Below are 14,290 nucleotides of genomic sequence, written 5' to 3' on the forward strand. Positions count from 1 at the left end.
AATTTAAGTACACTTTTATCTGCAATTTTGCATATAGTACTGCATTTTATTTTTTTCACTGAATATTAATTGAATTGAATAGTGGGCTCTGTGTCTCTACAGAGAGCTTGTTAGAAGTGTAGCCATTAGTAGCAGTGGGGGGGGGGGGGGAGTTTCATTTCATTGATATTCTAACTCTTAGCCTAGGGGGTTGGTCTTGCCATATAAAACCGTTACATCTTGTGTTATTTTTGCTAAAATATCTGAGCTTTGGCTGGCTAAGAGCTACCTGCAATCAACTGGACATATAAGCAAATTTAAGTACACTTTTATCTGCACTTTTTCATATAGTACTGCATTTTTTTTTCACTGAATATTAATTGAATTGAATATTGTGGACTTTATGTCTCTACATTTAGTTCCCCATCCTCCCTCCCTGTTCTTGTTTTGATGTTAATCTTGGTGGCTTTGAAATTAACCACCCCTCTTGTAAATTTGCATTTGGATACTCCTTCTGGGCCCATCTCATTTGCTCACTCAAATGAGCACAGGTGAGATCATATTCTAATTTCAGGCACTCTTACTAGTCCCATCTTTCAGCTGTATCCACTGTGTACAAAGAGTATTTGGGAAGGACAACCCCTGTAGCCTCTTAATCCTGCTCTTTTCCCTCCCTCAAAAAAAAAAAAATTATATATATATTTATACACACACACACACACGTTTATACATATATATATATATATATATATATATATATATATATATATATATATACATATATATATATATATATATATATATATATATATACACACATACACATATATATATATATATATATATATATATATATATATATATATATATATATATATATATATATATATATATACATATACATATACATATATACATATATACACACACACACTTTATTCAGCTGTTCTTACTGTAACTGCCTTAGGTTGCTGTTCTGCGTGCTGTTATCTGTTCAATTGCTCTTACTCTGCGCTTACTACTGCTTGTTAGTAGCCTTCTAATTTACTGCCTTCTGCACTTGTTTTTGGTTATTTGTTAATTTAATTGCATTTATTTAAACTGTATTGACCGTAGTATTGCTAAACACTCGTGCGGTAGCCTGCACTACATTTGAATTGTATTTACTGCCGTTTTAGCTGCTTTTTTGTAAAAAAAAAAAAAAATTCTAACCTTGTTTCCTGCCTTTCCTCTAACTAGTCTAGTCCAGATACAGACTTGCTGTATACAGGACTGTTGATAAGCTTCTGAGCCCCCCAAGCCTTTCTGTGTTGGAGGGAATGGAGTGGTAAGCACCAGGTAGCCTATCTACCACAAGATGAGTGGGTTTTGGCCCAGAAATTGTAGTTTATTGCCCGTTTGGGTAGTTTTCCATCTCTTTCAACTTTCTGGTTCAAAAGACTGCGTTTGTGCTCATTTCCTGCCTTTCCTGTAACTAGTCTAGTCTATGTACAGATTTGCTGTATCCAGGACTGTGTGTAAGCTTCTGAGCCCCCAAGCCTTTCTGTGTTGGAGGGAAGCCTTCTAGCTTATCAGTGGGAGTGGTAAGCACTGGGTAGCCTATCTACCACAAGAGGAGTGGTTTCTGGCCCAGAAATTGTAATTTATTGGCCGTTTGGGCAGTTTTTCCATCTCTTTCAACTTTCTGTTTTAAAAGCCAGTATTTGCACTTGTTCCCCACCTTTCCTGTAACAAATCTAGTCCAGATACAGATTTGCTGTATCCAGGACTGTTTGTAAGCTTCCGAGCAGTGCCAAAGTCTGCTCTTCAATTTTTCCCTTAGATCTGCTATTTCTCTATTCTCCTGCACTTTACTAGCTTGTTAGTTTAGTCCTTTACCAGACTTCTTTTAGCAATTATTGTAGTACACAAAAGTGTTACCAGCATTAAACATTCTACAAGGAAACAGCTCCAGTACTCATTAATGCCCACCCCTCCAAAGTCTAAAGGTCAGTTCCCTGTGCTTTCTCCTATTAACCTGATGAACTTGGGCATCCTGAGGCAATGTAGCAACTGCCTCATGTACACTGACAACCCTCTTTTCTTACCCCCAACACTCAGACTTGTGAGAGATGCACGTATATATCCAAACTGGAAGCCACGCACTCTCCAGCTTAGACCGGAATAGCTGGTCAAGAGAAGGTCAACACTTGCACCACACCACATGAACACCTAGCCCTCCAGAACACACACCAGCATTGCCTTCACATAAAAACACAAACCACAAACTCACCTTTGCGGAGGCTCTCAGTAAAAATCTAACCAAACAACAGAGACCTCCAAGGCAGAAACGCACTTGACCATAACAACACAACACACATAACTCTCCTAAACAGTGTGTTACTCGACCAAAGCCCCTGAGGCAAAACAGCATGCCCAACACTCTAGTCATAGGTGACTCGATAGTTGAGGCACACTGATGTCCCACTCACTAGGCTGACTGAGGAGAAAGTAACAGTCAGCTACCTGTCAGGCGCCAGGATACGCCACATAATGTACGCACTCAGGTCCCTCAACAACAGGTAAAAATATGACTGTCATTGTACATATGAGTGTGAATGACCCGAGACGTACCTCCCTGGACTACATGAAGGGAGACATGGAGAAGCTCTTGGATTACATAGCCCAGGCGGGTATGACCCTAGCCCTGAGAAGCATCCTACCATCACCCAGAATGATACCACAGTACAAGCAGAAAATTATGGATTTCAACAATTGGCTAAGTTTCTGGTGTCATTCTAAGGGGATCCAGTATCTGTCTGCCTGGGATAACATGATTGACAGACCTCAATGCTTTACCAGAGATGGTCTGCATCTGTCACCCCTGGGCTTCCAGATACTGGCCAAGGCTCTTGCCACCCCCATAGTGCCTTTTGTAGGCAGCGTTCCAAAGACCAAATTACCACGATAACAGCTACAAACAAATGCAATTTGAGGGTCATGCTGCTCAATGCTAGAAGTCTAAATCTCAAAATGCACTTGCTCGAAGTACTCCTTAAAAAGGAGGACATTGACATTTGTGCTGTAACACAGCCTGGTTCAAGGCAGCAGAAAGCACGCAGTGCACAACTCAATCAAAAATTGTGTTGAGTCACACAGTGCAGCTAAACCAATTTGCTGGTAGCCGGACTCATTGCAGTATGGCTCTCTTCAAGAAAGTCCAGAAGAATTAATGCAATACTATAATAATAATGAGCACAGCTGCAGTATGATGGACAGTAAACAGAATGCAACACTTATATTACAGCCGAGTGCTGTAGGCACACTTCCTACAATTAAATTAACAATGCAGTATTACAGTTGTGGAGGCACAGTTGGCACATTTTATTAAAAAGTACAGTGTGGGGGGGGGGGAGCAATGCAAGAAGAGGATTTCAAAAAATTTAACACTGTAAGCAGCAAATCCACCCAGTTTGAGTAGTAAGGGCTGGCAGCCAACTCTAACCTCAAGAAAGAACAGATACCATCACTACAGGAAGGTTCCTTGGTGGAGAATGTGGATTAGCTTTAGATGCACTAAAATAAGGGCCAAGCATGAGTCTCATTACAATGATTTGGCAGTAAGCTGATGCATGTGGTTACACAGCATAAAGCATAATTGCAGATAATATAAAACTGAAGTCCTTAATAACCAAGAATGACAGTTGGTCAGTGCTTGTCTTCTAACTCCCACTACTCAGGACAAAGGTGTGCCATCAATGAGGCCGATTACCCACTCCCCACAAAAGGCAAAAGCTCCTTCAAGGTGGTGATGTGGGGAGGTATGCTGGGTCAAAAAAAGGGGAAACAAATGGGTCAAAAGGGCAATATAGATGGTAAAGCTACTATAGGCCAAAAAGTTGATGAAGCAAATTATGGAAATGGCTGGGCATGCATTCATGCATTGCTCTAAATAGCAGGTGATCTTGCATGATGATGCCCTTACTAAACAATCAAGTTAAATCCCTTACCAAATGTCATAAGTAAAAGGCTTTCAAAACATTATGCATAGTTCACTTCAAAAGAACCTGCTATAAAAATGTACAGAAATAAAAAAATGGTATTTGGGAAGAAACAGCACATAGGTGTATCAGATAACCCAGATCTAGTGCTATGTAGTTAGGGCAAAATATAAACACCTAGTGGTTCATTGTGGAAAAAAAAAATGAAAAAAGTGTCATGCACAATGACACAGTGGACAGCATTCTTGCCTCACAGCGAGAAGTTCCCCAGTTCAATTCTTGGCTGGGTGTCTTTTGTGCAGAGTCTGCATGTTCACCCTTGCTCTTGTGAGTTTCCAACGCGTGGTCCAGCTTCTCCCATATTCCATAGGTATGAGAGTGTGTGTGCCAGTGTGCTGTGAAAGAACTACAGCAACAGGACTAGCCACCTGGCAGTGTAAACCTTGGCTCTAGAGGATTGCCACTGTTGAAGTGACACCCCAGCCTCATGTGCAAAAATGGGAAAGGAGGTTGTAGGCAGATGGATGGATGCATGCATGCAGATTAGATGCCACCCTGGCACAGTGCTACACTGTTTCATGTCTGCTAATAAAAGCTGCAGATTAAAAAGACTTGCAAAAGCAGTCTTTGAATACACACTACCCATAGCTGCACAATTACCAACAAACAACAACCACAGATGGTACCGAATTAAATGAAATATGCAGTCGTATCACCATTTCAGGCTTGATCATTGTATAATACTAGAAAATGCAAAATATAGCTACCCACTTCTCTTTACAGATCTATATTTTAAAAGTATTAATTCACTGTTCCCTTCTTGTCATGTAACTCACCCTAGAGAATCTTCTGTCTCAGACTGTAGGCTTCATCTACAGACTAGTGTTCCACCTCGTTCTACAGCCTGTGGCCATACTGCATTTTCAGTCCTGATCGTGAACTTTGAAATCCAGCTCCTGCTTCTGTTAAATCTCTTCGCACTTTGTCATCCTTTCATCACAGTTTAAAGAAGTATTTACTGGAAATAAAAATGTCTGTGTCAGTTTTCTGCAGGTACTCCAATTTCCTCCCACATCCTAAGGGCATACAGTTGGCAGATTAAACTAAACAGTCTCTTGTGGGTGGGAGTATCTGACATAGAAAAAAGGCCTGGCAATCTACTTCTGTTCCCTATTCTCCTTGTAATATATGTGAATGGCAGGTGCTGTTCACAGAGTCGTTACAGGAGTCGGATGCAAATTGTAAGTCTAAATGCAGTTGCAGAAGCATAATTACGTCAGGCTAGAATAGCTCTTCCTACAGCTACAGCTACTGTGCAGTATTATCTTTCACTTGCTCTAGTCCCTTAAGGCAAAATGTGCTGAAAGTATTAAATATCTATATTTTTATCTCTATTTTTTGTTATTGACAGGTGATTATCTTATTTCCCCAGTATTAGGTAGTACGAATGTAAAGGATTTAGACTTTGCAGAAATGATTATGTTTATTAACACTGATAGCACATTGTAATCAAATGCTGTTATGCTCTTTGATCTCATTTTGGACAACAGTGCTTCAGAATTTCATTACTGCATCTTCAGTTAACTAGGTCACAGCTGATTAAGGGCCCCATGGTCCAGCCCACTCTTTTGTTCAAAAATTAAAAAAGCACCCTGTTGTGTTTGGGTCACAACTAAGGCCAGAGTTAAAGACAGCAATCTTTAGCATTCTGAATGCAGAATCCAAACCAATGGGAATTATGGCAGTACTGGGAGGCACACCACAAGAAGAAAAAAAGTCATGTGAAGACTGCAGACTAAAAGCAACTTCCGAATGAAATGGAAAGGGATGGATAACACTAAATAAAGACAACATAGCCTAAAACTAAAGTTCACTGAAAACAAAAATGAGGAACCATTACTTAATAAAAAACATTATGGTAAACAAATTGCTGAACAGTGTCAATTTTGCTAGAAGCTATGGGCATGAAGCTAGTTTTAAACTGTGGCTAGAATGGAATCTGGAGAGATTCTTGATTAAGAAAAGAGTGGAGGAGGTTGTAGTCAGCAGACTAAATTGGCATCCAGTGGAGGAAGAGGAATAGTTGCAGTAGTAGCAGTACAGTTAGCCCCGTATCCTCATTAAATCTTTTTTCTCCCTTGCTGATCTTTCGCTTTCCTATATGCCCATTACATTCCCTTGTGTATGACAGCCAATCCTAGGAGGCTGTAAAGTAGCCGTCAAGGGCTTTTATTAGTCTTATCACGGTTTCATTCTCACAGAAGTCCAATATGAAAAAAGTACAGTTGTGTACACTTACCATAAATGTAGATGTTAGAGTGTATTCACTGCTGCAGTCATTATATTTGGGTAATCTGGCAGGTTGCCCTCAGGTCGGCTTAATTAACAAAGTCTTGGGTCCTGCGTCGGTTGCTGTCCCTTCTTCCATGACGTCAGGTCGTCAGGGGTATAAAACATGCAGCAGACGCCATTACATCACTTTTTCTTGCCCCAGATGTCAGGTGCACCCCTAATGGGGAGCAAATAAACACAAAAACACAAACATATACCTCCAACCAAAAGCAAATACACCAAAAAGGCTTTTAAACATAGTAAAGGAAAGGAGGAGAAGTATACTCAGAAAAAAATAGGGGGCTGGAGGGAGGGTAACCAGGACTGCAACAGTGAATACACTCGAACATCTACATTTATGGTAAGTGTACACAACTGTACTATGTTCTTCATGTTTCACTGTTGCAGTCATTACATTTGGGTAGATTTCTAAAGCGATGGTTGGGAGGATGGATTTATACAGCATTAGGACAGGCTATAAGGCCCTGCAAAACAGCAGTGGCAAAGCCAGCTCTGGATTTAGACAAAATTGGTAAATGCAAGTATGTACAGAACTCTAGGTAGCAGCTTCTAGGATATCCCTGGAAAGAACACCTCTAAGAAAGGCTGCAGAAGTAGATGCACCCCTGGTGGAGTGAGATCTGATCCCCTGGGGGATAGGTTTTTCATGGTGCTTATAGCAGAAATTAATGCAATGGCTTATCCATTTAGAAATGGTTTGTTTTGAAATAGCCTTTCCCTCTGCCCCTGCAGCAAATGCTACCAGCAAGTGTTCAGGTTTTCTTCGAGATTTAGTCCTCTCCAAGTAGAATCTTAGTTGTCTGTGCCCAACCAAGGAATGCAGAATCCATTCCCCTTTGTTCTGTGGATTGGGGAAGAAGGATGGCAAATTAACGGATTGATTAAGAGCCACACTGGAAACCACCTTGGGCATGAAGGATGGATTGGTCCCGAGAGATACCCTATCCGCATGAAAGATGATGAAAGACTCCACTGCCACAAGGGCCTGTAACTCAGATATCCTTCTAGCTGAAGTGATTGCTAAAAGGAAGGCTGTTTTCCAAGAAAGAATTTTTTAAGTCTGCAGTAGCAGCTGGCTCGAAAGGAGGTAGAGTAAGTTTCTCCAAAACAAAGGTAAGGTCCTAGGCAGGTGTAGGAGCTCTCCTGGTTGATCTCAAGTTTTTTGCCCCTCTGAGATACTGCTTGAGCAGAAGATGATAGAAGAGGAGTGGTTCTGTGTTGTAGTGAGCTGAAATAGCTGAGGCATGGATTTTAATGGAGGAAAAAGACAGGCCCTTGTGAAGCATCTCAGTTAAGTATTGCAAAATCTTAGGTAAATTGGGCGCTGCTGTGCTCATCCCTAAAGATTGGTTCCAGGCACAGAATCTTTTCCATTTGTCAGCATAAGATTTTCTAGTACTAGGTCTCCTCGCCTCCAAAATGGCATCCATCACAGGTTTGCTAAGGGATGATAAGGGTGAATTTAAAGTGATTAGCCAGGCGGCAAGGTTCAATGTTGGAAGCTGAGGGTGCAGAATTTGGTTCTCCTGCTGAGACAGCAGGGAAGGGGTCTGAGGCAGGTGCCATGGAGATATTTGCGACACACTGCGTAGGAGGGGATATCAGTGTTGGCGCAGCCAGTCTGGAGCAATCAAAATCATCCTTGGTTTGTCCTGTTTGACTTTTAGTAGAACTTTGGAGAGCAGAGGCAGAGGGGGAAAGGCAGAGACTGATATTTTTTTCCAGCTGAAGGACACAGCATTCACTTTCCAGCCTTGTTTGTGGGTAGTCCTTGTGCAAAACTTGTCCAACTGGTAGTTGCTTTTTTCCCACTTTCTGAAATTTAAGAAAGTTCAGTTACAGATATGCTGTTCTGAACTGTTTGTAAATTTCTTGGAGGCCAGTGCTTGCTTGGACTAAAGGGAAGTCTCTGTGTTCACCAGTGGCAGTGGTTAACACTGAACAGCCTGCCTGTCCCTGTAGGAGTGGTTACTGCCTAGAAGCTGTAGTTTTATTGGCCATTTTGGGTCAATTCTAAACTCCTTGATCTCTATCTCTTAAAACCCTGTTGCCTCGTGGTTTTGGCGTCTTTTCAGGCTTGTTAGTTGTTGCTGAAGCACCTACCAAGGGGAGAAAACGCTGAGAGGAGAAAGGAGCCACTTTTGAGATTTTAAGTATTTTCTTCTGCTTTTTTGTTAAGAATTACTGCTTTGCCGCCTACTTTTCAGCATTTTCCAGCTTGCTAAAATTTATATCTGTATTAGAAACAGTATTTAGAACACATCTAGAGCCCGTTTACTGCATTTCCTGTGTTGCACTTAATTTAAAATCGTTTTTTTCTCTTAAAACTGCATTTTACCTGACTTTGGCCTAGCACTCAAGTGTGGGGTCATTTATTGCACTGTTGTGATTATTTTGCTACTTGTGTATCTCTGCTACCTTTAAACTAAAACAAAAAAGAAAAAAAAAAAAAAAATCTTGCTTTTTTCCCCACTTTCTGAAATTTAAGAAAGTTCAGTTACAGATCTGCTGTTTTGAACGGTTTGTAAGTTTCTTGGACTAAAGGGAAGTCTCTGTGTTCACCAGTGGTTAACACTGAACAGCCTGCCTGTCCCTGTAGGAGTGGTTACTGCCTAGAAGCTGTAGTTTTATTGGCCATTTTGGGTCAGTTCTAAACTCCTTGATCTCTATCTCTTAAAACCCTGCAACCCTCCTTTAGCGCGGTCTTGCACACAGAGCAGCACTGGGCAGCGCTGCTTAAACTATTCCCGGCTCCACAAAGTCTACTCTTCACTTTTTCCCTTAGAACTGCTCTAAATCTCAAATTAAGCACTCTATTCTCATTCTAAAGCCCTGCACTTGCTCGTATAAGTAATCTCATAGGTAAACACAAACTAAAGCACTACATCCTCTTATACTCCTTCAAAGCACTTGCTCCCTATTGGTTCTTTCTGATCAGTCAATAAATAGTTCCCTATATTATTCAGGCATGTCCAAAGGTCAGTTTTGAGTTTACTCTCCAGTCCAGCTGGTGAATCTGGGAATCATAAGGCAATGTTACAACTGCCTTATGTATACAGACCACCCTCTCCTCCTCCCAACAAGCTCAAATATATGTGAGAGATGCAACTATATAGCCAAACTGGAGGCTAAGCTCTCTCAACCCAGTACTGGCACAACCTGTCAGGAGGAGAAGGTAACCACACACACCACAAATCCAGTCTCACATAGACCTATCGCATCAGCAAACCAAACACATAAACACACAAAAACATACTCGGAGGCTCTAAATAAAAATCTGCCTAAGAAGCAGAGACCTCCAAAGCAGACATCCAAGCAACACCTACCACGAAACAATATCCACGTAGCACATAGCTTACAAAGTCAGTGTGCCACACAGTCACAGCCCTTAAGGCTAAACAACACACCTAATACACTTGTAATAGGTGACTCTATTGTCAGACACACTGACATCCCACTCACCAGGCTGAACAAGGAGAAGGTCACTTTAAGCTGCCTGTCGGGTGCCAGGATCCGCCACATAACACAAGCACTCGGGTCACTCCAAAGCAAGTACAAGTATGACTCCATCATTGTCCATGGTGGTGTGAATGACCTGAGACGTACCTCCCTGGACTACATGAAAAAAGGCGTACAGGAGCTCTTTGATCATGTAACCCAGGACGGTGTAACCCTGACCTTGAGTAGCATCTTACCCTCACCAAGAATGATGCCACAGTATAAAGACAAAATTATCAATTTTAACAATTGGCTAAAGTATTGGTGTCATTCAAAGGGGATCCAGTGTCTGTCAGCCTGGGATGACATGCTCGACAAGCCACGTTGCTTCGCTAGGGATGGCTTGCACCTGTCACCCCTGGGTTTTCAAATATTGGCTAAGGCTCTTGCCTCCCCCATAGTGCCTTTTTTAGGCAAGGCTCAAAAGACAAACCCACCCCCATAGACAACACAAAGAAAAAAAAACTAAGGGTAATGCTGCTCAATGCCAGAAGTTTAAACCTCAAGATGCATGTACTCGAGATTCTCCTCAGTATGGAGAATATCGATATTTGTGCAGTAACAGAAACCTGGTTCAAGGCTCCCAAGAGCACCCCAGAACTACCAGGCTATACTTCATACCATGCTTTCCGGCCCCAAAACTCAGACCAAACTACAAAAGGTTCATAGGTTGGTACTAGGCTATCAGCCCTAGGGCCTATACAAGCCTAGCCATAACAATTCCCTGACTATTTCTTCCCACATTATTTACTTTCCTGGACCCCTGTCTAGCAGGGTGACTGACGTGATCCCTGGGGTGAATTTCCTTTCTCCCATCCAAACGTCAAGGTTCCTCTTGAAGAGGTCCAAAGAGGCAGGAGGGGGAGTATCCATATTTATCAACTTTATACTGCTAATAGTCACACCCCTAATTCTACAACCTATCACCTTCCCTCAATTGCCTTATCCACTCCCACTCTCTTACCACACCCCACTACATACAGTCATCTCCTCTAATAATCCCTGACAAATCATGCTAGGCATACTACCACTATTACTACTAACTCTCACTACTCTAGCCTACACCATATCCATACATGCTAGCATACCATTAAACGCCATCTTCCACATAACACATACCTACACACATACAAACATTACAATCTGCCCCACACTATTTAATAGTAGCCCATTATATTATATAAACAAACCACACGCCACATTATCTCCCCATAGAATAACAACACCTAGACATCATACAGAACTAGCTCACGCCATCAAACTCAAACTATTCCTTAAAAGATGTCTACTAATCTCAGGAGACATACACCCAAACCCAGGTCCAAGCTATGAAATTCTCTTCCACAAACAGGAAACAGACCTAATTATTATTAACCTAAACTCAAGCAGTATATCCAACAAACTACAAGACTTACATGCATTAATAGTCCACTACTCACCAGATATACTAACCATAACTGAAACCTGGCTAAAACCCACCACCCAAGATGAAGAAATTCTCCCCCTGGCTATAACATTCTAAGGCAAGATAGAAATACCAAAAAGGGTGGTGGAGTTGCAATCTTATTTAAAAACACACTTCACCTTCAACCCCTTATAACCCCACTTCCCATTTTTGGCAACTCCGAAACATTAGGCTCCACTATCTCCCTCAAAAACAAAGAGGATCAACATCCTCAGCAGTTATGTTTCTCCAGGAAATAACTCACCTATAATAGAGGATATGTTGCAATGGGCTACAATCAACCTGCCCCACAAATCCATCCTGCTAGGAGACCTAAACCTAGACTGGCTAGCCTGCAATGCCAACAATCCTACAAACCATATAAACTTGTTTGGATTCTCACAATTAATCCAAGAACCCATCAGAGTTGACAAAAGTTCCAATAAACCCCCCCATTCTTGATTGGACTTTAGTTAGCCTCCCCAAAGAAAATTATCACGTGGGCTGCCTACCTGATATACTGAGTGACCACTGCCCCACTTTCCTCCTTCGTAGACAAATAAACATACCCAAACCTATACTATATAAGGAGACCAGAAATGAGCACAAGATAAATCCACAAATCCTTAACAGTATGCTACAACAAAGTAACTGGCACCCACTACAAACTCTACCATTAGACCAGGCAGCTGAATATTTATGAAAGTGCTAAACATACTAGCCCCCATCAGGAAACATAGAACTAAGGTTAACTATACCCCTTGGATAAATAGGACAACAAAAGTTCTACTAAAAGCCAGAGATAATGCATGGAAGAACTGGAAAAAAAACAACACCAACCAAGATAAACAAATATATCAACAACTTAGAAACCAGGCCAAAAAACAAATAAAAATGGACAAACAAAACTATTTCCTTGGGATCCAAAACAAACATTCCAAAAACTCTAAAGTTCTGGCAGGCTTTAAATACCCTTCTAAAACCTGGCCAAACTACAACCCCAGCTCCCAACACCAACAATGATAATGACAGCATAGCTTCCCAGTTTAACCATCACTTCACAGACTCTATTCTATCCTTATCTACCCAGCTATCCAACAATAAACCTATACTCACCCCAACTATAGATCACAATAATATACCCCCTTTTACCTTCGCACCCATACCTACCTCCACAGTAAAAAAATTACTCTCAAAACTAAAACCCACCACTCTCGCAGCAGATGGCCTACCCACTACTTTTCTAACATTAGCTGCAGAGTCCCTAGCCTACCCCATCTTACATCTTATAAACTGCTCCATACAGGAAGCCTACACCCCCCAACTATGGAAAGTGTCATATATAATACCCCTACACAAAAGGAGGTAACTCCTATGAACTATCACACTACCGCCCTATTGCTATCCTATCCCCCCTTTCCAAGCTCCTGGAGAGATGCATTCACACCCAGGTGATGCATTTCTTAACCTCACATAATCTCCTCTCCCTCACACAGCATGGATTCCGCCCTAACCATAGTACAACTAGTGCTCTTCTCTCCTTTACTAACCAGGTTAACAAACTTAGAAAACAACAACTTTGTATCGGTCATTTTCTTAGATCTATCCAAGACATTTGACATGGTCTCACATAACCTACTTATAGACACTCTAACTGCCATCTCCTTTGTCCCCTCTGCTACTTCCTGGTTCAAAAACTCTCTCTCTGATAGAAAACAGTCAGTAAAATGGCAAGGCATACTATCACCACTACTACCAACTACTGTAGGTGTTCCACAAGGATCAATACCACGTCCTTTACTATTTACCATTTACACCAACAAACTACATACCTCCACCCTGCATGCATCACTTATCAGTACGCAGATGACTCAACTCTAATCTGCTCAGCCCCAACCATAACCACACTTCAGAAACTTACACAAGAATCCTTCTGCTCCATAGAAAAATGGATTACAGATATCCACCTTATTCTAAACCCCAAAAAGACCAAACTACTTCTATTCACCCCCAACAAATACAAAGCCACACCTTTTCCTTTCACCATCACCTCCAACAACGTCTCTCCCTCCCCGCATACCAAACTACTCGGTGTTGAAATTGATAACTTCAATGTCCACATCTCTCAAACCATTAAAAAGGTTCATAAAAAATTAGGAACTTTATACAAACACAAACAGTTCCTATCAGACCAAGCACTAATCACCCTAGCCCAAACCCACCTCTTGTCTACCCTACTATATGCATCACCAATCCTAATTCACATCAGGAAAACAGATTTGACAAACTAGAATCATGCTACAATAAGATTGCAAAATTTGCCAATAACTCCACTTTTAGAAGTCATCACTGTCTTGCCTTAAAACACCTACAATGGTTAGAGCTCCCTCAGCTAATTGGGTACCACCAGCTAGTGCTCACCTTCAACATACTAAAGCATCCCCACAAAACGCCAGCCCTAAACCAACTACTAAACCAGTACTCAGCAAACCCTCCTCTACGCTCATCAAACAAGACCCTGCTCTGCATATCCAAAGCCAACAACACCGCAGGGAAAGCCCTCTTCTCTCATACTATCGCTACGGAATGGAATAAGCTCCCCCAAAATATATCAGCAACATCTATCTCACTGTTCAGAAAATCACTCAAGCCACACCTCCTGCAGTCATGGCTCTGTCCTTGCATTACATAAATGCTTTCCTAATCCCCTTCATTTCTTCCTTCTCCTTTCTATCACTGCTCACTATCCCCAATACTCACTACTTCAAAAACTCCTAGAACAGGACTACTTTCAGCTACTTTTTCCTACTATATTGCCTTCTGTGATGTCACTTTGATTGCATCAGGCAATGAGTATATCTATTGTTTTCTTTCCCTCCCAAATAACCAACATCCAAGGCCCGCTCTTGACAAATGTAAACCCACCTGGAAAGATCTTTGTATGAAATATTTTCTTGATTGTACATATAACACTGTATGAAACTATTTTTCTTTTCCTTCCCAAATACCAATATCCAGGGTCCTCTTTGTGTAATGT

At 41.4% G+C, this 14,290-nt stretch overlaps 1 protein-coding gene across 4 annotated transcripts in view; it reads right to left on the bottom strand.

Annotated features, from left to right (window-relative positions):
- INPP5K (inositol polyphosphate-5-phosphatase K) overlaps window positions 1-14,290 on the bottom strand; it is a 1,033,350-nt gene that overhangs the window by 966,369 nt on the left and 52,691 nt on the right. The window contains exon 1 of one of the 4 annotated variants that reach the window (XM_044054346.1): window positions 4,796-5,174. The exons of the other annotated variants lie outside the window; for them this stretch is intronic. The gene's annotated coding sequence lies outside the window, so the exon portion shown is untranslated. Of the gene's footprint in view, window positions 1-4,795; window positions 5,175-14,290 lie in introns of those variants that run through there. 4 annotated transcript variants of the gene reach the window in all.

Source organism: Protopterus annectens, chromosome 13.part0 (genome assembly GCF_019279795.1).
Source record: "Protopterus annectens isolate FY-2018-M chromosome 13.part0, PAN1.0, whole genome shotgun sequence".
NCBI classification, from domain to species: domain Eukaryota; kingdom Metazoa; phylum Chordata; order Ceratodontiformes; family Protopteridae; genus Protopterus; species Protopterus annectens.